The sequence below is a fragment of the Marmota flaviventris genome, chromosome 3 (genome assembly GCF_047511675.1).
Source record: "Marmota flaviventris isolate mMarFla1 chromosome 3, mMarFla1.hap1, whole genome shotgun sequence".
Lineage (NCBI taxonomy): Eukaryota > Metazoa > Chordata > Mammalia > Rodentia > Sciuridae > Marmota > Marmota flaviventris.
In genome coordinates, this window is record NC_092500.1 from 67,996,772 (window position 1) to 68,023,980 (window position 27,209).

The 27,209-nt window shown below is 38.8% G+C and overlaps 1 pseudogene; it reads right to left on the reverse strand.

Moving 5' to 3' along the window:
* Positions 1 to 569: 569 nt before the first annotated feature.
* Positions 570 to 27,209, reverse strand: part of LOC114103878 (olfactory receptor 8S1-like) — a 33,707-nt pseudogene continuing 7,067 nt past the window's right edge.

The following is a 27,209-nucleotide window of genomic DNA, read 5'->3' on the forward strand; positions in this document are numbered from 1 at the left end:
CTTAATCAAAATCCTAGTCTTGCTAGTTGTGGTGGTACATGCCTGTAATCCCAGGGACTTTGGAGTCTGAGGCAGGAGGCACAAACACTTGGGAAGTCTTCAGTCTCAATAAGGGTGGTTCACATATTTCTCTTCCTGCAACTTTAACCTGAATCAATTTCCAATAACTTATGAATTTATTGTGTCTTTTCTCTGAAGATTCAGGCCTTTACCTACTTAGAAATGCTATGGCTTTCAATATTGTCCCACAATTCAACTATAAATAATGGTAAATAATTTATCCCAAATAAACCTTAACAAAGATATGTGATATAAAATGAAAATAATTAATGCATATATTTACAATCAAATCTTACAGTATAAAATGAATATTTAATCCATTCCTTTGCCTCTTTCTTATTGAACTGAATGACTCACTCTCAAGTAGCTCCATGCCTTTTTTAAAAAAATAGGCATTTTAAATTTATTTTGCCAAATTTGACATCATAAGTAGTTAAGTAGTCAGGAAGTTCTGATTAATGTCCACTCACCCAATGTCTTGCTACCTGTGTTTCTATATCAATTGTCTCTTATCCTCTTTCTTTTTCCAGCCAATGAAAACATTGTAAGTATTCCCCCAGTGTTCTTTTCACCGCTGCCTTTATCTCCTTGTAGATGAGGGGATTCATAATAGGAGTGACCACTCTGTATTGCACAGAGAAGATCAACTCCAGGGAGGAGACTGAGGTTGGCATGAGGTAGTAGAGAAAGTCAGAGCCATAGAATACGATTGTTGTGGTAAGAACTTTGTGGAAAAAACTTTGCTTTTGTCAAAGGTAGAGGTGACGCTCAGGATGGTGGAGACAGTGCAGGTGTAAGAAGAGATTGAAAGGGAAGTTACAACACCATGAGGGATGCTGGAGCACAGCATGACCGTGAAGTTGGTGGAGACGTCAGAGAAGGACAGAGGGAAGAGACAGGATAGCACACAGCTGTTGTGTGGGATGGCATGAATATCACAGAAGTCCATTTCCATTGCTAGAGGGATATTGATGAGAGACTCCAGAAGGTCTAGTCCCCAAGAGCTCACACCACTACTTACTTATCCTCTGGCCATAGAGTAGTAGGTGGCAGATGGAGGCATAGCTGTCATAGTCCATTGCTGAGAGCAGAGGGGCTTCAGTCCATGCAGTAATTAACACAAAGAAGACCTAAGCAAGATAGCTCTCTATTGAAATTGTTTTCTTCTGACACAGAAGGTTCTCCAGCATCTTGGGTACCATAACTGAAGAGAAACAGAGGTGACAAGAAAGAGGAGTGACTCAGAAAAAAGGTACACGGGGTTGTGGAGGTGAGATTCAGTACTGATCACCAGCAGCAGCATCAGGTTTCTTATTGCAGTTCAGAACCAAATCCTTAGGAATGGCTCAAAGAGCAGAGCCTCCAGGCAGGGGTCCGCAGACAGTCCCAGGAAGATGAACTCTGTGATGGCTCTGTGTTTCCTGAAGGCCGTTTAAAAAAGTTGATCCCTAAAACTGGAAATGCATGGCAGTGAATTTTCTATTCTTCTCTATCTGGTTTTCATATTTCAATGGTTCTCTTTTAACATCACAATCATCTAGAAAATAATGGAACATAAATATGAATAAGATGTCTACATTTAAAAAGTCATATTTCAAAGAACATTGAGATAAATACAAGAAATCAAATCACATATGATTGACTGAAATGATCTCTTTCAGAGTGACTTAGAAATAATCAGTAATTCCATCACATTGAAGTTATTTGAGCAAAATGTTTAAGCAAAGATATTTTTCTATGAAGTCATAGCCAAATATTTAAAGAATATATATCTGTGCTTAACTTCTGTTTCCTTGCTGAAACTGAAATACTATTTTATTCTATTAGAGTTGTGGTATTGTACTCTTTCAAATTTCAAATGTCATGGGAATTAAATATGATAACATATAAAGCATATTTTAAAAATCTGTACAATATTGCTCAGTGTAAATCATCATCATCATCATCATTATCATCATCATCATTGTTATCATCATCATCATCTACAGGTGTAGACTAAGATAAATAATAAATCCTCATGGTGTGTAATTCCATCAGAGTTAAAGTTTTTTTTTTTGCCACTATGACTGCTGTTCTTTACTGAATTAAAATTACTAAAGACTGTTGCCTTTCCCTCCCCAGTTGAAAGGCATTTTAGAATTTGGAATCACACTGGGGCCTCCCCAGCTTTAAAAGGATAAAAAGACTCAAAATCAGTATTACTGAGAAAGGAAGGGCATCCAGATTCCAGAAAGGACAAGGGAACAGAGAACTAAAAATCCTGTGCTCCTGATACTGAGTCACTTTCCAGGATGGATATGCACCCTGTGAAGGGCAAGGATTTGGGGTAAGCAAGGAAGAGGTGATTTGAAAGAGTACCATACCAGGGTCCATGCCATGGGCTACTCACTCAGTCTGAATGGGAAATAAGGAAAGTAGGGGTAGAATTTCAGGAACCTATGCTCTTAGAACTATGAGAGTTTGCCATGATACCTAAATCATTCTGGAACTGCCAACAATTACTGTTCCTGTCCCACAGGAAGAAGACCTTCTAAATAGAATTTATCTCTCCATTATTAAAAAGAGCCATCTTAAAATGGAGAAATAGAGCATTCAGTCCTGTATAAATCAGGTGTGAGGATATTTGGGTTTACCCATTGACTCTTATTCTGAGACATTTTTCTTGGTATTTAAGTGTCATTTCCTTTCATGATTCTTGACTTTACTCAAACCTTCAGGTCTGGTTCATTGAAATGCCTGCCTCTTTGGACACCAACTGTTATCCATAAGCTCTGGCTTCGTTCCAACCTACTGGAATTGGATCTTTGTTTGGCTCATCCATGACTCATTTATTATGCTAGCTAAGCCTGTTTCCTGGTCCTGGCCATTCCTGTGCTGGATTGTTCTCATTAAGTCCAGAAATCATATTCCAAGGCAATTTACCCAGGTAAATTTGCTGTGTACATGGTAGTTGGTGCTAAATGAATTTTAAAAATGCTTCACTTAAGGTAAGGAATCCAACCATTCATTTGCCTAAATCACTGAGTCAGTTTTTAATGATTGATGAATTCATATATATTTGAAGTACACAGTGGCTCTATAACATGCTTAGTGATTAAAATTTAATTTAGAGAAGAGCTTACTTATTCAATCTACCATTTATTGAGTCATAATTGACTATTATAATAAACCAGTAGTTACACTTATTTATCTAAGATGTTATCATTCAAGCTAGACTGCTTAATAGTGATTTTTTCCATCCTTTGTCAAGTACTTAAATAATCAAAATAGAAATGCAAGGAAATTAGAACATTCAAGTCCATTTTAGAACATTGTCTTTCTTTAGGAGATCTATATGGATATTAAAATTATTTTATTTATACTAGTTTTGTCATAAAATTAACATCAGGTGTATGACATATTTATACTTTTTTTTATTGTTGGTTGTTCAAAACATTACATAGTTCTTGATATATCATATTTCACACTTTGATTCAAGTGGGTTATGAACTCCCATTTTTACCCCATATACAGATTGCAGAATCACATCAGTTACACATCCATTGATTTACATATTGCCATACTAGTGTCTGTTGTGTTCTGCTGCCTTTCCTATCCTCTACTATCCCCCCTCCCCTCCCCTCCCCTCCCCTCTTCTCTCTCTACCCCCTCTACTGTCATTCATTTGTCCCCCTTGTATTATTTTTCCCTTTCCCCTCACTACCTCTTGTATGTACTTTTGTATAACCCTGAAGGTCTCCTTCCATTACCATGCAATTTCCCTTCTCTCTCCCTTTCCCTCCCACCTCTCATCCCTGTTTAATGTTAATCTTCTTCTCATGCTCTTCGACCCTACTCTGTTCTTAGTTACTCTCCTTATATCAAAGAAGACATTTGGCATTTGTTTCTTAGGGATTGGCTAGCTTCACTTAGCATAATCTGCTCTAATGCCATCCATTTCCCTGCAAATTCTATGATTTTGTCATTTTTTAATGCAGAGTAATACTCCATTGTGTATAAATGCCACATTTTTTTTATTCATTCGTCTATTGAAGGGCATCTAGGTTGGTTCCACAGTCTTGCTATTGTGAATTGTGCTGCTATGAACATCGATGTAGCAGTGTCCCTGTAGCATGCTCTTCTTAGGTCTTTAGGGAATAGACCGAGAAGGGGAATAGCTGGGTCAAATGGTGGTTCCATTCCCAGCTTTCCAAGAAATCTCCATACTGCTTTCCAAATTGGCCGCACCAATTTGCAGTCCCACCAGCAATGTACAAGTGTCCCCTTTTCCCCACATCCTCGCCAGCACTTGTTGCTGTTTGACTTCATAATGGCCGCCAATCTTACTGGAGTGAGATGGTATCTTAGGGTGGTTTTGATTTGCATTTCTCTGACTGCTAGAGATGGTGAGCATTTTTTCATGTACTTGTTGATTGACTGTATGTCCTCCTCTGAGAAGTGTCTGTTCAGGTCCTTGGCCCATTTGTTGATTGGGTTATTTGTTATCTTATTGTCTAATTTTTTGAGTTCTTTGTATACTCTGGATATTAGGGCTCTATCTGAAGTGTGAGGAGTAAAGATTTGTTCCCAGGATGTAGGCTCTCTATTTACCTCTCTTATTGTTTCTTTTGCTGAGAAAAAAATTTTAGTTTGAGTAAGTCCCATTTGTTGATTCTAGTTATTAACTTTTGTGCTATGGGTGTCCTATTGAGGAATTTGGAGCCTGACCCCACAGTATGTAGACCGTAGCCAACTTTTTCTTCTATCAGACGGCGTGTCTCTGATTTGATATCAAGCTCCTTGATCCATTTTGAATTCACTTTTGTGCATGGCGAGAGAAAGGGATTCAGTTTCATTTTGTTGCATATGGATTTCCAGTTTTCCCAGCACCATTTGTTGAAGATGCTATCCTTCCTCCATTGCATGCTTTTACCCCTTTATCAAATATAAGATAGTTGTAGTTTTGTGGATTGGTTTCTGTGTCCTCTATTCTGTACCATTGGTCCACCCACCTGTTTTGGTACCAGTACCATGCTGTTTTTGTTACTATTGCTCTGTAGTATAGTTTGAAGTCTGATATCGCTATACCGCCTGATTCACACTTCCTGCTTAGAGTTGTTTTTGCTATTCTGGGTCTTTTATTTTTCCATATGAATTTCATGATTGCTTTCTCTATTTCTACAAGAAATGCCGTTGGGATTTTGATTGGCATTGCATTAAACCTATAGAGAACTTTTGGTAATATCGCCATATTGATGATGTTAGTTCTGCCTATCCATGAACAGGGTATATTTTTCCATCTTCTAAGATCTTCTTCTATTTCTCTCTTTAGGGTTCTGTAGTTTTCATTGTATAAGTCTTTCACCTCTTTTGTTAGGTTGATTCCCAAGTATTTTATTTTTTTTGAAGATATTGTGAATGGAGTGGTTGTCCTCATTTCCATTTCAGAGGATTTTTCGCTGATATACAGGAATGCCTTTGATTTATGCGTGTTGATTTTATATCCTGCCACTTTGCTAAATTCATTTATTAGCTCTAATAGTTTCTTTGTAGACCCTTTTGGGTCTGCTAGGTATAGAATCATGTCAACTGCAAATAGTGATAATTTAAGTTCTTCTTTTCCTATTTTTATGCCTTTAATTTCTTTCGTCTGTCTAATTGCTCTGGCCAGTGTTTCGAGAACTATGTTGAACAGAAGTGGTGAGAGAGGGCATCCCTGTCTTGTTCCAGATTTTAGAGGGAATGCCTTCAATTTTTCTCCATTCAGAATGATGCTAGCCTGAGGCTTAGCATAGATTGCTTTTACAATATTGAGGTATGTTCCTGTTATCCCTAGTTTTTCTAGAGTTTTGAACATAAAGGGATGCTGTACTTTGTCGAATGCTTTTTCCGCATCTATCGAGATGATCATATGGTTCTTATTTTTAAGTCTATTGATGTGGTGAATAACATTTATTGATTTCCGTATATTGAACCAGCCTTGCATCCCAGGGATGAATCCTACTTGATCATGGTGCACAATTTTTTTGATATGTTTTTGTATCCGATTCGCCAGAATTTTATTGAGGATTTTTGCATCTAGGTTCATTAGAGATATTGGTCTGTAGTTTTCTTTCTTTGAAGTGTCTTTGTCTGGTTTATGTATCAGGGTGATGTTGGCCTCGTAGAATGAATTTGGAAGTTCTCCCTCTTTTTCTATTTCCTGAAGTAGCTTGAAAAGTATTGGTATTAGTTCCTCTTTAAAGGTTTTGTAAAACTCTGCTGTATACCCATCCGGTCCTGGGCTTTTCTTAGTTGGTAGTCTTTTGATGGTTTCTTCTATTTCCTCAATTGATATTGGTCTGTTTAGGTTGTCTATATCTTCCTGACTCAATCTGGGCAGATCATATGACTTAAGAAATTTATCTATGCCTTCACTATCTTCTAATTTATTGGAGTATAAGGATTCAAAATAATTTTTGATTATATCTGTATTTCTGAAGTGTCTGTTGTGATATTGCCTTTTTCATCCCATATGCTAGTAATTTGAGTTCTCTCTCTTCTTCTCTTTGCTAGCATGGCTAAGGGTCTGTTGATTTTGTTTATTTTTTCAAAGAACCAACTTTTAGTTTTGTCAATTTTTTCAACTGTTTCTTTTGTTTCGATTTCATTAATTTCAGCTCTGATTTTAATTATTTCTTGCCTTCTACTTCTTTTGCTGTTGTTTTGCTCTTCTTTTTCTAGGATTTTGAGATGAAGTATGAGATCATTTATTTGTTGTTTTTTTCTTTTTTTAAGGAATGAACTCCACGCAATGAATTTTCCTCTTAGAACTGCTTTCAATGTGTCCCATAGATTCCGATATGTTGTGTCTGTGTTTTCATTTATCTCTAAGAATTTTTTAATTTCCTCCTTGATGTCTTCTATAACCCATTGATCATTCAGTAACCTATTGTTCATTCTCCAAGTGATGTATGCTTTTTCCTTCCTTCTTTTATCGTTGATTTTCAGTTTCATTCCATTATGATCAGATAAGATGCATGGTATTATCTCTACTCCTTTATATTGTCTAAGAGTTGCCCTGTGACATAATATATGATCTATTTTTGAGAAGGATCCATGTGCTGCTGAGAAAAAAGTATAACTGCTTGATGTTGGGTGGTATACTCTATATATGTCAATTAAGTCTAGGTTATTAATTGTGTTATTGAGTTCTATAGTTTCCTTATTCAACTTTTGTTTGGAAGATCTGTCCAGTGGCGAGAGAGGTGTGTTGAAGTCTTCCATGATTATGGTATGGTGATCTATTAGACTCTTGAACTTGAGAAGAGTTTGTTTGATGAACATAGCTGCACCATTGTTTGGGGCATAAATATTTATGATTGTTATGTCTTGTTGGTGTATGGTTCCCTTAAGCAGTATGTAGTGTCCCTCTTTATCCCTTTTGATTAACTTTGGCTTGAAATCTATTTTATTTGATATGAGTATGGACACTCCTGCTTGTTTCCGAAGTCCATATGAGTGATATGATTTTTCCCAACCTTTCACCTTCAGCCTATGTATGTCTTTTCCTATCAAATGCATCTCCTGTAGGCAGCATATTGTTGGGTCTTGTTTTGTGATCCATTCTACTAGCCTGTGTCTCTTAATTGGTGAGTTTAAGCCATTAACATTTAGGGTTATTATTGAGATATGGGTTGTTCTTCCAGCCATATTTGTTTATTTCTGTTACTAAACATGGTTTGTTTTCCTCTTTGATTATTTTTCCCCCCTTTACTGTCCTACCTCCCACTGTTGGTTTTCATTGTTATTTTCCATTTCCTCTTCCTGTAATGTTTTGCTGAGGAGGTTTTGAAGAGATCATTTTCTAGCTGCGAATTCTTTAAACTTTTGTTTATTGTGGAAGGTTTTAATTTCATCTTCCATCCTGAAGCTTAATTTCGCTGGATACACAATTCTTGGTTGGAATCCATTTTCTTTCAGTGTTTGAAATGTGTTATTCCAGGATCTTCTAGCTTTCAGAGTCTGTGTTGAAAGATCAGCTGTTATCCTGATTGGCTTACCCCTAAATGTAATCTGCTTCCTTTCTCTTGTAGTTTTTAAAATTCTCTCCTTATTCTGTATGTTGGGCATCTTCATTATAATGTGTCTAGGTGTGGATCTCTTATGATTTTGCACATTCGGCGTCCTGTAGGCTTCTAGGATTTGGGATTCTGTCTCATTCTTCAAGTCTGGGAAGTTTTCTCGTATTATTTCATTGAATAGACTGCTCATTCCTTTGGTTTGGAGCTCTATACCTTCCTGTATCCCAATGACTCTTAAGTTTGGTTTCTTAATGTTATCCCATATTTCTTGGATGTTCTGCTCATGGTTTCTTAACAGTCTTGCTGAGCTGTCTATGTTCTTTCCAGTTGAAATACTTTGTCTTCATTGTCTGATGTTCTATCTTCTAAGTGTTCTACTCTGCTGGTAGTATTCTCCATTGAGTTTTTAAGTTGGTTTATTGCTTCCTGCATTTCTAGGATTTCTGTTTGTTTGTTTTTTATAACCTCTATCTCACTGTATAGTTGATCCTTTGCTTCCTGGATTTGTTTGCGTAATTCATTGTCGAAGTGATCTTTCATTGTCTGATTTTGCTGTGTAATGTCTTCCTTGATACTCCAGATCATCTGAAGCATGTATATCCTGAATTCTTTATCTCACATTCCATCTGCTGCAGCTGTTACCTCTTCTAAAGTTGCATTGACCTGCATTGCTTGTGGTCCTTTCTTTCCTTGTCTTTTCATACTGCTTGCATATCTTTCCTGCAGGCGCGGGCGGCGGCTCTGCTCTCTCCTTATTCCAATTGGGGTGTCGTGGCTACCACGCCGGCAGGTCACTGGGCCTGTTCTGGGCGCTGGCGTCAGCTCTGTTCTGCCCCTACTCCAATTGGGGTGACGAGTGTACCACGCCGGCAGGCCACTGGGCCTGATCCGCCGGTCGGTTGCAGGTTTGCCTACCCTGCAGTCGTGGGTGGCGGCTCTACACTGCCCCTACTCCAAATGGGGTGACGTGTCTGTCGTACCGGCAGGCCACTGGTTCTGTCCCGCTGGTCGGTCGCAGATCTGCCCACCTTTCGGGCACGGGTGGCGGCTCTGCTCTGCCCCTACTCCAATTGGGGTGTTGTGACTACCCCGCCTGCAGGTCGCTGGGCCTGTTCCTGGCACGGGCGGCGACTCTGCTCTGCCCCTACTCCAATTAGGGTGGTGTGTGTACCACGCCGGCAGGCTCCTGGGCCTGATCCGCTGGTCTGTCGCAGGTCTGCCTACCTTGGAGGCACGCGCGGCGGATCTGCCCTGCCCCTCCTACCATGCCTGCGGACCCCTGGGCCTGATCTGTAGGTTGGTCACAGGTCTGCTCACCCTGCGGGCACGGGTGGCGGTTCCGCTCCGCCCCCACTCCAATTGGGGTCACGTGGCCACCACACCGGCAGGGCCTGATCCGGGCGTGGGAGAAGGATCTGCTCTGCCCCTACTCCAGTTGGGGTGACGTATGTACCACACTGGCAGGCCACTGGGCCTGACCTGCCAGTCTGTGACAGGTCTGTTTACCTTGCAAGCGTGGGCGGCGGCTCTGCCCTGCCCCTCCTACCACGCCCATGTACCACTGGGTCGCGGGTCTGCCCACCTTGCGGGTGCCGGTGGCGGCTCCGCTCCACCCCCTCTCCAATTGGGGTCACGCGGTCACCACGCTGGCGAGCCGCTGGGTCTGCTCCGGGCGCTGGCGGCGGCCCGGCTCCTCCCCTCTGGCTCGACGACAAATTGAGGAGACTCGGGTGTCTGTGCCTCACCCCCCCTACCAGGAGACCAACTGTTTCTGTCGCCGCTGGTATTGATGAAGTTCTCTCCTCCGCCGCTTTCTGATGACATCAGATCTCTGCCATGTTGGTATCCTATGCGAATGGCAGCATTTCGTTCCTCTTGCCGGGCAACCAAAGCAACGGGTGAGTCCTGACCGGCCCTCAGCAGGACCCGGACCGAGAAGCAGTTTCTGTGGGCTCCTAGCCCTGGGCCAGGGCAGTTCCGGGAGCCGGAATTCGGCCGCTTAGTGCTTGGTGTATGCTCTGATAGGAGCAGGGTCCAAGAAGCAGCCTCCGCAGGCTCCCCAGCCCTGGGCCAGGGCGGTTCCGGGAGCCGGAACTCGGCCGCCCCGCGCTCGGTGTTCGCTCCGATAAGATCAGGTTCTAAGAAGCCCCCAGGCACTGAACCCTAGCAATCTGTCTGCAAGCCGCAGGCGAATGGCAGCCTGAAATTACCTGTTCTATGGCTGAATGAGCTGCGGTCAGTCGAAAACAGGGATGGTGACGTCAGCTTTCCAACATGGTGGCTGCTGGCCTCCTCTGTGGTCTGACCGGTGTGGAGAACCGAGATGGACCGCTTCCTTCCCCCGTCTCAAACCCAGAATTCAGCCCTGAGTACGGTGCTGGCATGGCTGGCAGAAACTGCAGCGCTGTATCCCTGCGTTGCTATCTCCTCATTTCCCAGCGCGCTGCAGACTCTAGCCACGGGGCGATTTGCTGAATAAGCAGTGTTACCCTCCGAGCGACAAACCTCTCGCATTTGAGTCCCCGTAGCCGATCCTCGTGCGATGGAAATCCTTCCTCCAGGTTCCGGAGCACCCCACTATTGCTGGAAACTCCTAACAAGATAGCCTTTAGCCGTCCTGACTTGTCATACTCCCACACAGTGAAGCAGCACACGGGGGCAATGCACTCCCCTCGCCGCCATCTTCCCCTAGCTAGACCTCTATTCACTTTCTTAATTGTTTCTTTTCATTTGATGCCACCCATTTATTATTTTTGGCATTATTTCCTGTGTTTTGAGGGTCCTATTGAGAAGGTCTTTGCCTGCACCTATATGTTGGAGTGTGGATACTACATTTTTTTTAGGAGTTGGAGAGTTTCTGGTCTAATATCTAGGTCTTTGATGCACTTTGAATTAAATGTTGTGCAGTATGAGAGATAAGGAACTAGTCTCATTATTTGACATATGGATGACTAGTTTTCCCAGAATCATTTCTTTAAAAGGCTGTTTTTTTCCCAGCATGTTTTTTGTAGTTTTGTCAAAATCAGATGACTGTATGTATATTGGTTTTTCTCTGTGCCTTCTAATCTATACCATTGGTCTATGTGTGCTGTTTTTATGCCAATACCATATATGTTAATATAACTCTGTAGTAAAATTTGAAGTTGGATATTGTGATGACCCAAGCATTTTTTAAAACATGAAATTGCTTTGGCCCATTCTGGATCTTTTATTCTTCCAATGAATCTTAATACTGTTTTTTCCTAGTTCTGTGAAGAAAATCATGGTATTTTGATGGGGTTGCATTGAATATGTATATTTCTTTAGATAATATGGTCATTTTAATAATGTTAATTCTGCTTATCCATGAAAATAGGAAGTCTTTCCATGTGTGTCTTCTTCAATTTCTTTCTTTAATGTTCTATAGTTTTCATTATAGAGTTTTTTTCATTACCTTGATTAGATTTATTCCTAGGTACTTTTTAAAGGCTGTTGTGAATGGACTTGTTTTCTTGATTTTGTTCTCGGCAGAGTCATTATTGGTGTACAGGCAAGCCATTGATTTTTGTATTTCTATTTTGTAACCTGCTTCATTGCTGAATTTATTTATTAGTTCTACCAGTCTTCTAGTAGAGCTTTTTGGATTTTTCTAAAAATAGGCACATATCATCTGAAAATGGATGATTTGACTTCTCCCTTTCTAATTTTTATCCCTTTTATTTCCTTCTCTTCCTCAATTGCTCTGGTTAAAATTTCTAGTACTATATTAAATAGGAGTGGTGAGAGTGGACATTCTTATCTTGTTCTGGACTTTAAAGAAAATTCTTTCAGTTTTTCCACATTCACTATTGTGTTGACTTTGGATTTGTCATATATAGATAACCATTATGATGTTTTGGGTGGTTCCTTCTATCCTTAGTTTCTTCTGTGTTTTATCATGAATGGGTGCTAAATTTTGTTGAAGGCCTTATCTGCATCTTTTGATATAAGTACATGATTTTTGTGCTATTTATGTGGTGAATTATGTGCATTAATTTGTGTATATTAAATCATCCTTGCATCATTGGGATAAAATCAAGTTGGTCATGACATACCATCTTCTTAAAATGTTGTTGAACATGATTTGTTAATATTTTATTAAGAATTTTTAAGATCTAAAAAATTGGTCTGTAGTTTTCTTTCCTTGACATGTTCTTATCTGGTTTTGGTATGGGGGTGATATTGGGCTTCGCAGAGTAAATTAGGAAGTGTTCCATCCCTTTCTATTTCATGAAATAATTTGGGGAACAATGACATAGTTCTTTAACAGTTTGATAGAATTCATCTGAGAATCTGCCTGGTCCTGGGGTTTTCTTTGTTGGAAGTCTTTTATTACTACTTCTATCTCAATGCTTGGTATTGGACTTCTTGGTCCTACTGTCTTCTTGATTCAAATTGGACAAGTCATATATGTCTAGAAATGTGTCTATTTCTTTCAGATTTTCTAATTTATTGGAGTTTTCAAAATAATATGTGATGATCCTCTGGATTTGTGATGTTTGTGGTGATTTCTCGTTCTTCACCTCTAATTTTGTTAATTTGGATCTTATTTTTGTTTTGATTAGTTTGGCTAAGGACTCATGACTCTTGATTATCTTTTCAAAGAACCAACTCTTCATTTTATTGATCATTTGTATGTTTTATTTTATTCTCATTTTATCAATTTAAGCTCTGATCTTAATTAGTTACTACCTTCAACTGGTTTTGGAATTATGGTTCTTTCAATTATTTTATTTTATTTATTCTAATTGGTTATATATAAGAGCAGAATGCAATTCAATTCATATTATACAAATAGAGCACAATTTTTCATGTCTCTGGTTGAACACAAAGTAGAGTCACACCGTTCATGTACTTAGAGTAATGACGTCGGTCTCACTCCACCATCTTTCCTACTCCCATGCCCCCTCCCTTCCCCCACACCCCTTTGCCCTATCTAAAGTTCCTCCATTCCTTACATGGTTCCCCAAATCTCCATTATGAAACAACATCCTTATATCAGAGAAGACTTTTGGTATTTGGTTTTTTGGGATCGGCTTACTTCATTTAGCATTATATTTTCCAACTCCATCAATTTACATTCAAATGCCACAATTTTATTCTCTTTTAATGCTGAATAGAATTCCATTGTGTATATATATACACCATATTTTCCTTATCTATTCATCTACTGAAGGGTATCTAGGTTGGATCCACAATTTAGCTATTGTGAATTGTGCTGCTATAAACATTGATGTGGCTGTGTTCCTGCAGTATGCTGTCCTTTAGGTATAAACCCGAGGTGGGATAGCCAGCTCAAATGGTGGTTCCATTCCCAGTTTTCCAAGGAATCTCCATACTGCTTACTAAATTGGTTTCACCAATTTTCAATCCCATCAGCAATGTAAGAGTGTGTCCTTTTCCCCACATCCTCACTAACACTTATGGTTGTTTGTCTTCATAATAGCTGCCATTCTGACTGGAGTGAGATGAAATCTTAGAATAGGTTTGATTTGCACTTCTCTAATTGCTAGAGATTTGAACATTTTTTCACATATTTGTTGATTGTATATCATCTTCTGAGAAGTGTCTGTTCAGTTCCTTGGCCCATTTATTGATTGAATTTTTTTTTTTTTTTGGTGTTAAGATTTTTGAGTTCTTTATATATCCTAGAGATTAGTGCTGTATCTGATGTGTGTGTGGTAAAAATTTTCTGTTTTTTTTTTTTTTTTTTTTTTTTTTTTGCTGAGAAGATGCTTTTGAGTTTCAATTCATCATCATTGATTCTTGATTTTAATTCTTGTGCTACAGGAGTCTTATTAAGAAAGTCAGGGCCTAATCTGACATGATGGAGATTTGGGCCTACTTTTTCTTCTATTAGGTGCAGGGTCTCTGGTTTAATTCCTAGGTTCTTGATCCACTTTGAGTTTGAGTTTTGTGCATGGTGAGAGATAGGGGTTTATTTTCATTTTGTTGCATATGGGTTTCCAGTTTTCCTAGCACCATTTGTTGAAGAAGCTGTCTTTTCTCCAATATATGTTTTTGGCGCCTTTGTCTAATATAAGATAACTGTATTTATGTGGGTTAGTCTCTGTGTCCTCTATTCTGTACCATTGGTCAACAAGTCTATTTTGGTGCCAATACCGTGCCATTTTTGTTACTATAGCTCTGTAGTATAGTTTAAGGTTTGATGTAGTGATGCCACCTATTTCACTCTTCTTGCTAAGGATTGCTTTAGCTATTCTGTGTCTCTTATTTTTCCAGATGAATTTCATGACTGCTTTTTCTGTTTCTATGAGGAATGTCATTAGGATTTTGATCAGAATTGCATTAAATCTGTATAGTGCTTTTGGTAGTATGGTCATTTTGACAATATTAATTCTGTGTACCCAAGAACAAGGGAGATCTTCCCATCTTCTAAGGTCTTCTTTAATTTCTTTCTTTAGTGTTCTGTAGTTTTCACTGTAAGGTCTTTCACTTATTTGTTAAATTGATTCCTAAGTATTTTATATTTTTTTGAGGCTATTGTAAATGGGATAGTTTTCCTTTCAGAGAATTTGTCACTGATATACAGAAAGCCTTTTATTTATGGGTGTTGATTTTATATCCTGCTTTTTGCTGAGTTTATTTACTATTTCTAGAAGTTTTCTGGTGGAATTTTTTGGGTCTTCTAGGTATAGAATCATATCATTAGCCAATAGTGCTAATTTGTACCATTCTTCTTTTCCTATCTGTATCCCTTGAATTTCTTTTGTCTATCCAATTGCTCTGGCCAGTGTTTTAAGAACTATGTTAAATAGAAGTGGTGAAAGAGGGCATCCCTATCTTGTTCCAGTTTTTAGAGGGAAAGCCTTCAATTTTTCTCCATTTAAAATGATGTTGGCCTGGGGCTTAGCATAGGAAGCTTTTACAATGTTGAGAGAAGTACCTGTTATTCCTAGTTTTTCTAGAGTTTTGAACATGAAGGGATGCTGTATTTTGTCGAATGCTTTTTCTGCATCTATTGAGATGATCATTTGATTCTTATCTTTAAGTCTACTAATGTGATAAATTACATTTATTGATTTCTGTATGTTGAACCAACCTGGCATCCCTGAGATGAACCCCATTTGATCATGGTGCACTACTTTTTTGATATGTTTTTGAATTCGATTTGCCAGAATTTTATTGAGAATTTTTGCATCTGTGTTCATTAGAGATATTGGTCTGAAGTTTTCTTTGATGTGTCTTTGCCTGGTTTTGAAATTAGTGTGATATTGGCCTCATAGAATAAGTTTGGAAGTGTTCCCTCTTTTTCTATTTCATGAAATAATTTGAGGAGTATTGGTAATAGTTCTTTAAAGGTCTTCTAGAACTTGGCTGTGTAACCATCTAGTCCTGGACTTTTCTTGGTCAGTAGGCTTCTGATGGCATCTTCTATTTCATTGCTTGAAATTGTTCTGTTTAAATAATGTATATTATACTGGTTCAGTTTGGGTAAATCATTTGATTCTAGAAATTTGTTAATGCCTTCAGTATTTTCTATTTTACTGGAGTATAAATTCTCAAAATAATTTCTAATTATCTTCTGTATTTCTGTAGTATCTGTCGTGATATTCCCGTTTCATCACTGATGTTAGTAACTTGAGTTTTCTCTCTCCTTCTCTTCATTGGCATGGCTAAAGGTTTATCAACTTTATTTATTTTTTTCAAAGAACCAACTTTTTGTTTTGTCATTTTTTTTCAATTGTTTGTTTCAATTTTATTGATTTCAGATCTGATTTTAATTATTTCCTGTCTTCTACTGCTTTAGGTGTTGATTTGTTCTTCTCTTTCTAGGGCTTTGAGATGCAATGTTAAGTCATTTATTTGTTGACTTTTTCTTCTTTTAAGGAATGAACTCCATGCATTGAACTTTCCTCTTAGTACTGCCTTCATAGTGTCCCAGAGATTTAGATATGTTTTATCAGTGTTCTCATTTACCTCTAAGAATTTTTTACTTTTTAAATCTCTTCTTTGATGTCTTTTGCAATCCATTGTTCATTCAATAAGATATTATTTAGTCTCTAGGTGTTAGAATAGCTTTTATTTTTTATTTTATGATTGATTTCTAATTTCATTCCATTATAATCTGATAGAATCCAGGGTAGTATCTCTATTTTTTTTGTATTTTCTAAGAGTTGCTTTGTAGCATAATATATGGTCTATTTTAGAGAAAGATCCATGTGCTGCTGAGAAGAAAGTGTATTCGCTTATTGATGGATGAAATGTTCTATGTATGTCATTTAAGTTTAAGTTATTGATTGTATTATTGAGTTCTATAATTTCTTTGTTCAGCTCTTGTTTGGAAGATATATCCAGTGGTGAAAGAGATGTGTTAAAGTCACCCAGAATTATTGTGTATGGTCTATTTGATTCTTGAACTTGAGAATTCTCTAGTTTGTTTGATGAATGTAGATGCTCCATTGTTTGCGGCATATATATTTATATTTGTTTTGTTTTGTTGATGTATGGTTCACTTGAGCAGTATGAAAGTCCTTCTTTATCCCTTTTGATTAACTTTGGCTTGAAGTCTACTTTATTTGATATGAGGATGGAAACCCCTACTTGTTTCTGTAGTCCATGTGAGTGGTATTTTTTTTTTTTTTTTGAGATTGTGTTCTGCATGGTCTACTCTATTATAGACTTTCAACTGAACATATTTAATTTATTGTGCCTTTAATTTTCAAGGTTTCTGTTCTTTTTCATTATCTTCTTCTCTTTATTAAATTGCTTGTTTATACCCTGTACTGATTTCCTTAATTCATTTAGTTATTTTTCTGTGTTCTCTTGGAATTCTTTGATTATTTTTATAGTCATTCTTTTGAATTCTTTTTTGTATTTTTATTTAATTAAATATCTTCAGAGTCAATTGCTGGTGAATTATGAACTATATAAGGGGCCAGGTTACTTTTTTGTATGTTTCTTGTATTCCTTTCTTGGGGTTTGAGCCTATGTTGGTATGGATTTCTCTTTTACTCATATGTTTGGGCCTTGTTAGGGTACAGCCTCCTCTTGCCAATGTGTCCTAGAGTGATTTAGAATGAGCACCCTCATAGGCATGTTATCCACAGTTTTTGTGTTAATGTTTTTGCTGTTAAGAGTGGATGTCCATGAGTGGGACTTGAACCCCTCCCAACCCCTAGCCATTCCTACTTGGGGCCTGGTCATTAGTTTTTTTTTTTGTTTTGTTTTGTTTTTTTTGGTCTTTGATATTCTTTGTATTAAAGTATCACTGAAGTTTGAGCATGGTTAATTTGTGTGTGGAGCAAGTTGTGCTCTCTTGGCTGGGTTTAGTTTAGCAGTAGAGTCTCTACCCTGTGAACTTGTAGTGGCCCTATAGATTCAAAGCACCAAAAATGGGAAACAAATGAAACAACTAAAATAGATAACATACAGCATTATGTATGTGATGTTTACAACACTAATTACCACAAAAACAGGAATGGTGAGGTCAGCAATTGCCAATAGCAAAAACAATAAATAGCCATGAACTCGATCTGCTATTAAACAGCAGGTGTCAACTACACCATCCACAGTATTAGTAACTGTAACAACACAAGTGGTGGGAGCAGGAGTTATATAACCAAATGGTTCTAAAACATAGATCTTTAAAAGAAAATATCATAGGAAGGTAAAAGAAAGTTTAGAATGTTCAAAATGTGAACAGAGGGAACAGAAAAGATGTAGAAAGTGATGACTATAGAGGAGGAGGAGATAAGTTCAGACCTTATCCATGGGTTTTTTTATGCCATATTTGTTCATCAGATTTCTGTTATCCCTCCACTCTCTGGTGAACCAGTGCCACTGCTGCTGCCACAAACAGATTAACCTCAATGTACTCTGTTTTGTTCTTTGTTCATTACACCTGGTTTTTGAGTTTCTAAGAGACTTTGACTCTCTGATACTGAATTTCAGTGAATTCCCTCTTTTGCCCACCTCACTGAGAAGCAGTATTCCTGCTGTTTGAATCCTGAGCCACAGAACAATCGGAAATGCAGCCTTTCTCTAATCTGCTATGATGACTCTTCCTGAAAGCATTTTTAATACTGTTGAATTAACAGGTGAATAGAGGGTATCCTGGTCTAGTTTTTGTTTTTGGTACAACACAATAATTATGGTATCCTTTATTTTAAAAATTCTCTATTAATTTTATGAAATCTTAATAATGTAAAATTATATTAAAACTAATGTCAAGTGACCATCTAATGAGGTGAAAATTTTTAAAAACTTACTTTATTGCTATAATGCATTCTGCTTATCATTATACTGGTGTGACAAATTCTCACCCTGAAGATTAAATTCGTTGTTGTATACTTACGTTCACTTATTTAGATCTTCTTTAGAAAATACGTAACAATTCTACCTTCCTTGCCAGGTAATGTATTTTTGTTTGCAAATATCTCCATCTTTGATGAATATTAGAAATAATCCTTTCTCATAGGAAATACTTTTGGAGTAAGTAGACTTTCCTTAGGTAGGGGGATTACTGTCAGGAGCCACTCTGGACAGAAGCTATGTGCATACCTCTAAGTCCTGAGTAAAGTGGTGCTGAACAGTTATGGCACCCTGCAAAACATTGGGCTTTATCTCCACTTGGATAAGGAACATGTGGCTCCAGGAGTGGGCGCCACCCAATGGGGTTGAATTATACCCACCTATTCCTTCATTATCCTACCTTTTCCTTTTTGGGGATAGAATGTTCCATGGAACCTCCCCTTGTGTGTCCCCTATATAAGAATAAAGAATTCCAGTGTCTGTCTTTCTTTCCATAGACCCCTAAGGTCACAGAGCCATCCCTGGATTTTGAAAAGATATTTCTGTGTTTGTGTGCTTTCTTCACCATTTTCTTAAGTTATTGGAATAGTCAGATTTTGTGAACCCAGCATAGGTCACCAGCTTGGATAGATGGCGATAGGTTACTGTTGGAATGGTATACCAAAACCATATAGTACACAGAATATTAAAAATGAAAGGAGACTTCAGGGCATTTGCTAGTTATGCCTACTAATTGTATGAGAGAAAACTGATGCCTGCACTGAAAATTAACTTAGACAAATTCAGAATTTAATTGTTGACTTTATAATCCAGGTCTTCTCTCATTATATAATGTTGTTCTTTGAATCAAATTCAATATCATAATTCAAAAATTTCATTGCTACATTCTACAACCCAAGAGAAAACCAAGAGGTCAATTTTTTATGTCACATTTATTTCCTCAGTTGTTGTTTGCAGGCTCCTTTGTTTGGCAATTGGGATGTTCTTGGGTCTCACTTGATTTCCAAGTTCCCGGTTACAACCATAAGCTGTGGCAGGTCTGCCCACAGTCACAAATCTCTCTTCCTGGTCCAGTGATGTTTATCTAATATCTTCTCTTTTTCAGCCAACTGAGCTGAGTTCTAGATATAGTCACATGGGCAGAAAAAAATTAAGTTTATTCTCCTTCTAGGTATTTTACTAGGCAAGTGGCACTGCAGTAAAAACAGTCGTCGTGGTGATGCTTCTACCCTCCTGCCCATCTCTCAAGACAGCAAACAGGATCTAAAGGAGGAGATCTAGAAGACCATATTCTCTCCAAGCATCATCCACTTCAGGACCTTTGCTGCCCTATGCTTGCTCTCTAGGTTGTACTAAAAAGAAAGAAAACTTTCTGCATTAATATCTGAACCCAAACTGGATCTTGAGCGATGACAGAAGTTTTGTGAGTGTATGTGTTCCTTTAGATACATGTCATATTGTTGCTAAAATATTGGAATATCTTGTGAATTTCAATTATTTATAGGGGAAACAGTAAAATATTTGAAAGAAGACTAAGAAAACACAGATTCACTGTAAAAAGTCACAGGGAGATGAAACCAATTTTCTCCATCACCTATAACTCAGATTCTGTCATGAAAGGAATTCACAATGAGTCCTAAAAAAGGGCCATCTAGGATGTGGTCAAGAGAGACAGTCTTCTTTTTCATGTGGAGTGTCAGATGAGCCTAGAAATCAGGAGGGTTAAAGGGGTTGAGGAAATAGACTGTCCCCCCCTCTGTGCCTTTGCAGGCCTCATGCTCAAGTACCACACAAAATAGAACCCTGGCAAAGGAGTGGATTATGCAAGTACTGTGTTCGACTCTTGATACCGAATTAAGTCCCAAAAGTAATGCAAGTTTCCTTTTTTTTCAGAAGGAAATGATGGGCTTCACATTTATCAGTGTATTTTAAAACTGCTACCTTTCCATCTCTGTATTCCATAACTTATCTCACTAATTCCTGAATACTCCTTTCTATACAGAACTATCTATACCTGACACACTCTCTTTGGCTATTTGTCTTAATCACAGAGGCCAAAAAATCCCGGCCTGATTCTGCCCTTCTGTTTCTAACTTCTCATTCCGTGGAGATTCTTACACTGGGCGGTACCAATCTGCCAGGTGCTGCTCAGTCATGTTGGGATAAGTAACTATGAGGCTTGGGTTCCTGAGTACAGCAGGGTAGGCAGGATGGCAGTTGAGGGAAAGGCAAACTGGGTAAAACATCTGATGGGAGCAGAGGAGTCCTTGTTCTTTGATGGTAATGTCAGGGTCCAGGGTGGTAAGCTGATTGGCCAGAGTCCTGTATCTTCAGGTTGTGGGAGGGGGTTCTTGATGGCTTCACTCCAGTGCTGAACTCTGATCTAATCTTTGGGGGTGTAGCAAAATCTGGAAGCCTGGTGTTTCTGTGCCAAAATGAGAGGAGTTGTGGATGAATGAGGGAAAGATGTCCCACCCTTTGCTCTCCCCCTCCCTGGCCTCCATTGACCCTAGGGATTTTGTTGTCACACTCCACCAGGAATGGGCAGCACTGGCTCTGGGACTGCAATTCCCTGATGAATATGGGGCCCACAGGAAAAAGCTCTTACTGGGCACTAGGAGATTAAGTGTCATAACCAGACTGAGCCTATGTTTTCATCAAGAAAATTCCTCCTGCATGCTTTAGAGGATTATTAAGATCATAGATTCAAAGGATTTTTGACCAAAGTGGTTCTTATATGTAAAGGTTTATAATAATTACATTACAATTTATGTCGGTATGAGATCATTTATCAGTTAATCCTTCCATGGTTTCAGCACTGAGAAGGTTAAAGCATAATGATCAATCTCTTTAAAAGGCATGGTTTTATTTTACAAGGGCCAACACTCTGAGATAATGACAAATTATGTTCAAACAGGGACCTAGGGAGTTCATCTTTCTTTCCTGGTTCAGGCAGGGACCATATCTAAAACATGTCAAACTGATTTTTAAAAGCATATCTTTAAAGCCTTCTGAAGCAGGATGTTACCATCTTTCACGACTACTCAGGGCTCTGTTTCTCAGTGTTGCTATTGGAAATTATTCCTAATGTCTAAATTAAGTCTCTGGTGTGGTAACCTGATCATTTTTCTCCTTGTCATCTTCTTGTTTTTAAGTATTTATTTTTTAGTTATATTTGTCAATACCTTTATTTTACTTCTTTATTTTTATATGGTGTTGAGGATCGAACCCAGGGCCTTGCACATGCTAGGCAAGCACTCAACCACTAAGCCCCAACCCCTCTCCTTGTCTTCATGTAAAAGATTTCTGACATCTCCCAATTTGGGGACTCTTAAACTTTTGTTAATTTTCTTTTTAACTTTATTCTAAGTCTCTAGTTCTTTATTCCTTTATTCTATCATTTTCTGTTACCTTATTTGCTCAATTGAATAAAGAGAATTTCCTGAAATCTATTATGTTGAGGCCTAGGGCTGACCCTGGGATTCTAGGGATCTCTGACAGGGATTTAAATGGAGGTGGGAGTCCTTTCTCTGTAGTTCAGCTTTACCGGAGAGTGGCAAAGGACGAACGTTTGTTCTTTTAGGAGGGAGGCTTCTGAAAGCTCAAGGCTCAGAGCTACCTATATTCTTGGATATCACACCCGTATCTAGGTGGATGTCATCTCCCTTGGAGACTATTAGAATAAGGCCACTTACCCAGTCTTTGATGAGGATGATATGAATGTCACGGAGCGGTTGCTCATTCCTGAGATATGGATACAGGAAGGAGGAATTCTGTTACTGGGGTGTGGAAATGTCTCCCCAATTGCCAAACTCACATCCTTAGTTTGGAGTATAGTAGTCAAAGTGGGAGGGGCAAGACTCATGGGAATGAATACTGATGACCTATCAGAGAGGCAGTTGCAGAATGTGGCACCAGCTGTTTGTGAAGCATAGTGAATGTGGCTACTGGAGCTCTGTTTAACCAGTGCTGGTCATTTAGGAGTTAGTCAAATGCCTCATCTCAGGGCATTACCACAGGAACACATCTTACCTTCCCCTTTTTTTGTATGGAAAATAGATATAAAGAGAATTGAATTCTTCTCACTCACCTGAATTTTGCTTTCCTCCCTCACCTTTCAGGAAGAAAAAAAAAAAATCAACGCTAGCCATTAGATTCTACATCCACATTTTTATAGTTTGGGTAATGAGAAAGGGGTTCCCAGGGACCTGCGGTGACCTTTGGAAATCAAGTTTCCTTGGATAAAGGAGAACATCCTTCAAGCAGAAGAAATCCTGGCCCTTTTGACTTTTTGACATTCTGACCTCCCCATTCTGACCTCCCTAACGGTCAAAAAAAGAGAAAAGTTTCCTGAGTATCTCACAATGGATTCTTCCAGGCCAGTTTGAGGTGATTGACTAGGCTTGGAAGAAAAGTCAGACGGGGTCTTACCTGAATAGTCTGTTTTTAAGGATCCCCAATGGATATTGGCACTCTGCTTTGTTGGAAGAGCTAGAAAAGTACAGAGTGTTCCAATACCAGAGAGACCTCAAGAGTAGTAAGAATCTCCTTTAGGGTTTATCTTCCTTCTGCCTCCTGGATCCACAGCTCAAGTCTCCTCAACCCTTCCATGGGCCTATGGAAGTCTCTGAATTAAATATTATTTAATCTTTATTTACATTGAAGGTTCTCTCTTTGGGTTGTCATATACATTCTTGATAATCAAAGTGTCATCTGTTAATCAGCAGCTTTAGCATTATATGAAAGCCAGTTTCAGAACTACAAACCCACCTAGACCTACTGAATAAGAACTGTTTTTTTAAAAATAAGGAAACTACATGATTTGTATATATGCAAAAGTTTGAAAAGCCTTGATTTATACTTTCTTTCTTGGATGAATGGAGGGAGAAGCTCCAAATATGATTTTGATTATAACTCTGGGTTCCTGGATATTTTGGATATTTTTCTGAAACATTAGAATTTGTATCTTGGCATTTAAGAACTATAAATTGACTAATTTGAATAATCATTTCATTCTGACCTCCCCATGCTTCTATTCCTGCTAAGCTAAGCCCTTGCAGAGCTGGAAAGCTGCTCTCCTCTGTGCTGGCATATCTCCTCTGGTGAAAAGAAGTATGTCTGAACTAAAGGGCTGAGAGTGTCCTTAGGCCCTCAATACCAGTTCCCAGGGAGAAAGGCATCCTTTCATTCCTGCCCAGGTGCTATAGACTGCATAACTTGTGTCTTTTGCAAATTCACAGATTGAAATCTAATTCCCAGTGAGATGGTATTTAGAAGTGGAGACTTTGGGAAATAATTAAGTTGTGAGGACTCTTAATGAAATCAAGTTTCCTTGGATAAAGGAGAACATCCTTCAAGCAGAAGAAATCCTGGCCCTTTTGACTTTTTGACATTCTGACCTCCCCATTCTGACCTCCCTAACGGTCAAAAAAAGTGAAAAGTTTCCTGGAAGGATTCTTCCAGGCCAGTTTGAGGTGATTGACCAGGCTTGGAAGAAAAGTCAGACGGGGTCTTACCTGATATTATTTCCTTTATAAAAAGGGAACCCAGTAACCTCCCTTGCCCCTTCTACCATGTGAAAAACAGCAAAAAAAAAAAAAAAAAAAAAAAAAAAAAAAGACCCTCCCCAAACACCAAATCTGCCAGCATTTTGATCCTGCACTTCCCAGTATCCAGAACTGTGAGCAATAAATGTCTGTTGCTTATGAGCCAGACAGTCTATGATATTCTGTTTTAGCTGCCCAAATGGGTTAAGGTTAACTGGAATGGTCAGAGTAGAGTCTAGCGTGCTCATGGAGGCTTTAAGGAAAGCCAATGTCCAACTTAATTGGAGGTGGAAATGAAAAGAGGACATGTTCTCCAGCTCTAAGCCAAATGGAAGACCCCCAGATGAGACTTTGGGATGAATTCCTCCGTATTTCCTCCCCCATTTCATCCTTTGTTCCCTTATTCAAACCTTGGAATGTTTCTTTTTTACCTCGAATCCGGGCATCTTCCTGCAGCTGAAAAACAATGAGAATTCAGAGACTAAGGGGTATGTTCTTATCTGGATTCAGTGTACCAGGTATAGCCCAGGTCCGGGGTACAGATACCTGCTTGGGAAATATGAACTTCTTGGGAATAGATCTACTTCTTGGGAATTTGTATTGCCTTTGTATCTCTCAAGGCACACCACTGACGACAATGCCCTGCACAGAGGATAAACTCAGAACTACTGAATAATGCATGGATAGGTAAATAGGAGCAAGCTGTGGCTTCTTTAGGGCTGGGAGAAAAACAGTTCATTACTTACAGCTGTAACTATTCACACAGGGAGCTTACCTCATTTATTATTTCTGGCCTACTTTACCTTTCTCACCGAATCTCTTGTGTTTCCTCTGAAAGAACCTTGAAGTACTTGTGGAGGACTTTTTAAAGAATCCCTGTTACTTACCTCAGGGCAAATAGCTACTGGTAAAATGCTTTGCCCCCCCCCCACCCCCCCAGCTCACTTGAGTCAAAATAGTTTTTCTGCATTAGAATGCCCTTGTGCTGGGTCCTGTGTTTGCCTAATTGGAAAAAAGCACATCCCAATTCCATTCCACCTTTCCATCCCCTCTTTTGCTTGACTTTATTCTTACCTCAGTATTTAAGTACAAAACTGAATCCCCTCCTCTTGCCATGCACAAAAGTTAACTCAAAATGGATCAAGGAGCTTGATATCAAATCAGAGACACGCTGTCTGATAGAAGAAAAAGTTGGCTCCGATCTACATATTGTGGGGTTGGGCTCCAAATTCCTTAATAGGACACCCATAGCACAAGAGTTAATAACAAGAATCAACAAATGGGACTTACTTAAACTAAAAAGTTTTTTCTCAGCAAGAGAAACAATAAGAGAGGTAAATAGGGAGCCTACATCATGGGAACAAATTTTTACTCCTCACACTTCAGATAGAGCCCTAATATCCAGAGTATACAAAGAACTCAAAAAATTAAACAATAAGAAAACAAATAACCCAATCAACAAATGGGCCAAGGACCTGAACAGACACTTCTCAGAGGAGGACATACAATCAATCAACAAGTACATGAAAAAATGCTCACCATCTCTAGCAGTCACAGAAATGCAAATCAAAACCACCCTAAGATACCATCTCACTCCAGTAAGATTGGCAGCCATTATGAAGTCAAACAAAAACAAGTGCTGGCAAGGATGTGGGGAAAAGGGTACTCTTGTACATTGCTGGTGGGACTGCAAATTGGTGCGGCCAATTTGGAAAGCAGTATGGAGATTCCTGGGAAAGCTGGGAATGGAACCACTATTTGACCCAGCTATTGCCCTTCTCGGACTATTCCCTGAAGACCTTAAAAGAGCGTACTACAGGGATACTGCCACATCGATGTTCATAGCAGCACAATTCACAATAGCTAGACTGTGGAACCAACCCAGATGCCCTTCAATAGATGAATGGATAAAAAAAAAGTGGCATTTATACACAATGGAGTATTATGCAGCACTAAAAAATGACAAAATCATGGAATTTGCAGGGAAATGGATGGCATTAGAGCAGATTATGCTAAGTGAAGCTAGCCAATCCCTAAAAAACAAATGCCAAATGTCTTCTTTGATATAATGAGAGCAACTAAGAACAGAGCAGGGAGGAAGAGCAGGAGGAAAAGATTAACATTAAACAGATATATGAGGTGGGAGGGAAAGGTAGAGAAAAGGGAAATTGCATGGAAATGGAAGGAGACCTTCATTGTTATACAAAATTACATATAAGAGGTTATGAGGGGAATGGGAAAAAAACAAGGAGAGAAATGAATTACAGTAGATGGGGTAGAGAGAGAAGATGGGAGGGGAGGGGAGGGGGGATAGTAGAGGATAGGAAAGGTAGTAGAATACAACAGTTACTAATATGGCATTATGTAAAAATGTGGATGTGTAACCGATGTGATTCTGCAATCTGTATTTGGGGTAAAAATGGGAGTTCATAACCCACTTGAATCTAATGTATGAAATATGATATGTCAAGAGTTTTGTAATGTTTTGAACAACCAATAAAAAAAAAGTACAAAAATTTCCCTTATATCTTTAACTAGGGTGTTGTCTGGTCTGCATCAGCCTGGGGCTTCTGTGAGAGCAGGGATTGTATCTGACACCAGAAGAGGGCTTCAGCAGTGTGATGCTGGATGGATGTTAACTTTATATGTAGGTCCTGAGTGGCTGGAAGTCATTATACACAAAAACTCCTTCTAAACAAGCTCCTCCTCCTCCTATTAGCTCAAATTCTGCTTGGAGGAGATTAAGACCTCAGGAGACTAAAGTTCTGAGAAGGTGGAAGTATTTTGAACCCAGAGGCAAAACCCGATGGAAATATCAACCTTCTGATTTCTATCTAGTGCTCCTTTTTACCAACAGCCAAGGAAAAGCATAGGCTGTCATATCATGAAGGTTAAGTTCAGACCCTGTGACAGGATACAATAGCATGGCTTCTCCCACCGTCCGTAAAAAGGGGTTCAGTTCTAAGGCCAAAAGTGGTCCAGCTGGTGAAATACAGGAAACTTATCTTAAGGACTTCTCAATCCCTTTTCCCATCATTCCTTCCAAGAAAGGAGAGCAATATACTGTTCCTAAGACTACAGGAAGTTTGAATTACATTTAGATTCTAATTTTAATGAAATTATATCTTTTAGATTAATCAAAAAATCTGTACCAGAAGCTTCCTGTTTGCCCTGGTTTATGATGTTTATACTTCTCCCAAGTTATATGTTTTCCTACGTTTATGTAACTAGTTTGTTAATAATTATGTGTAGGGAGTACCTATTACTC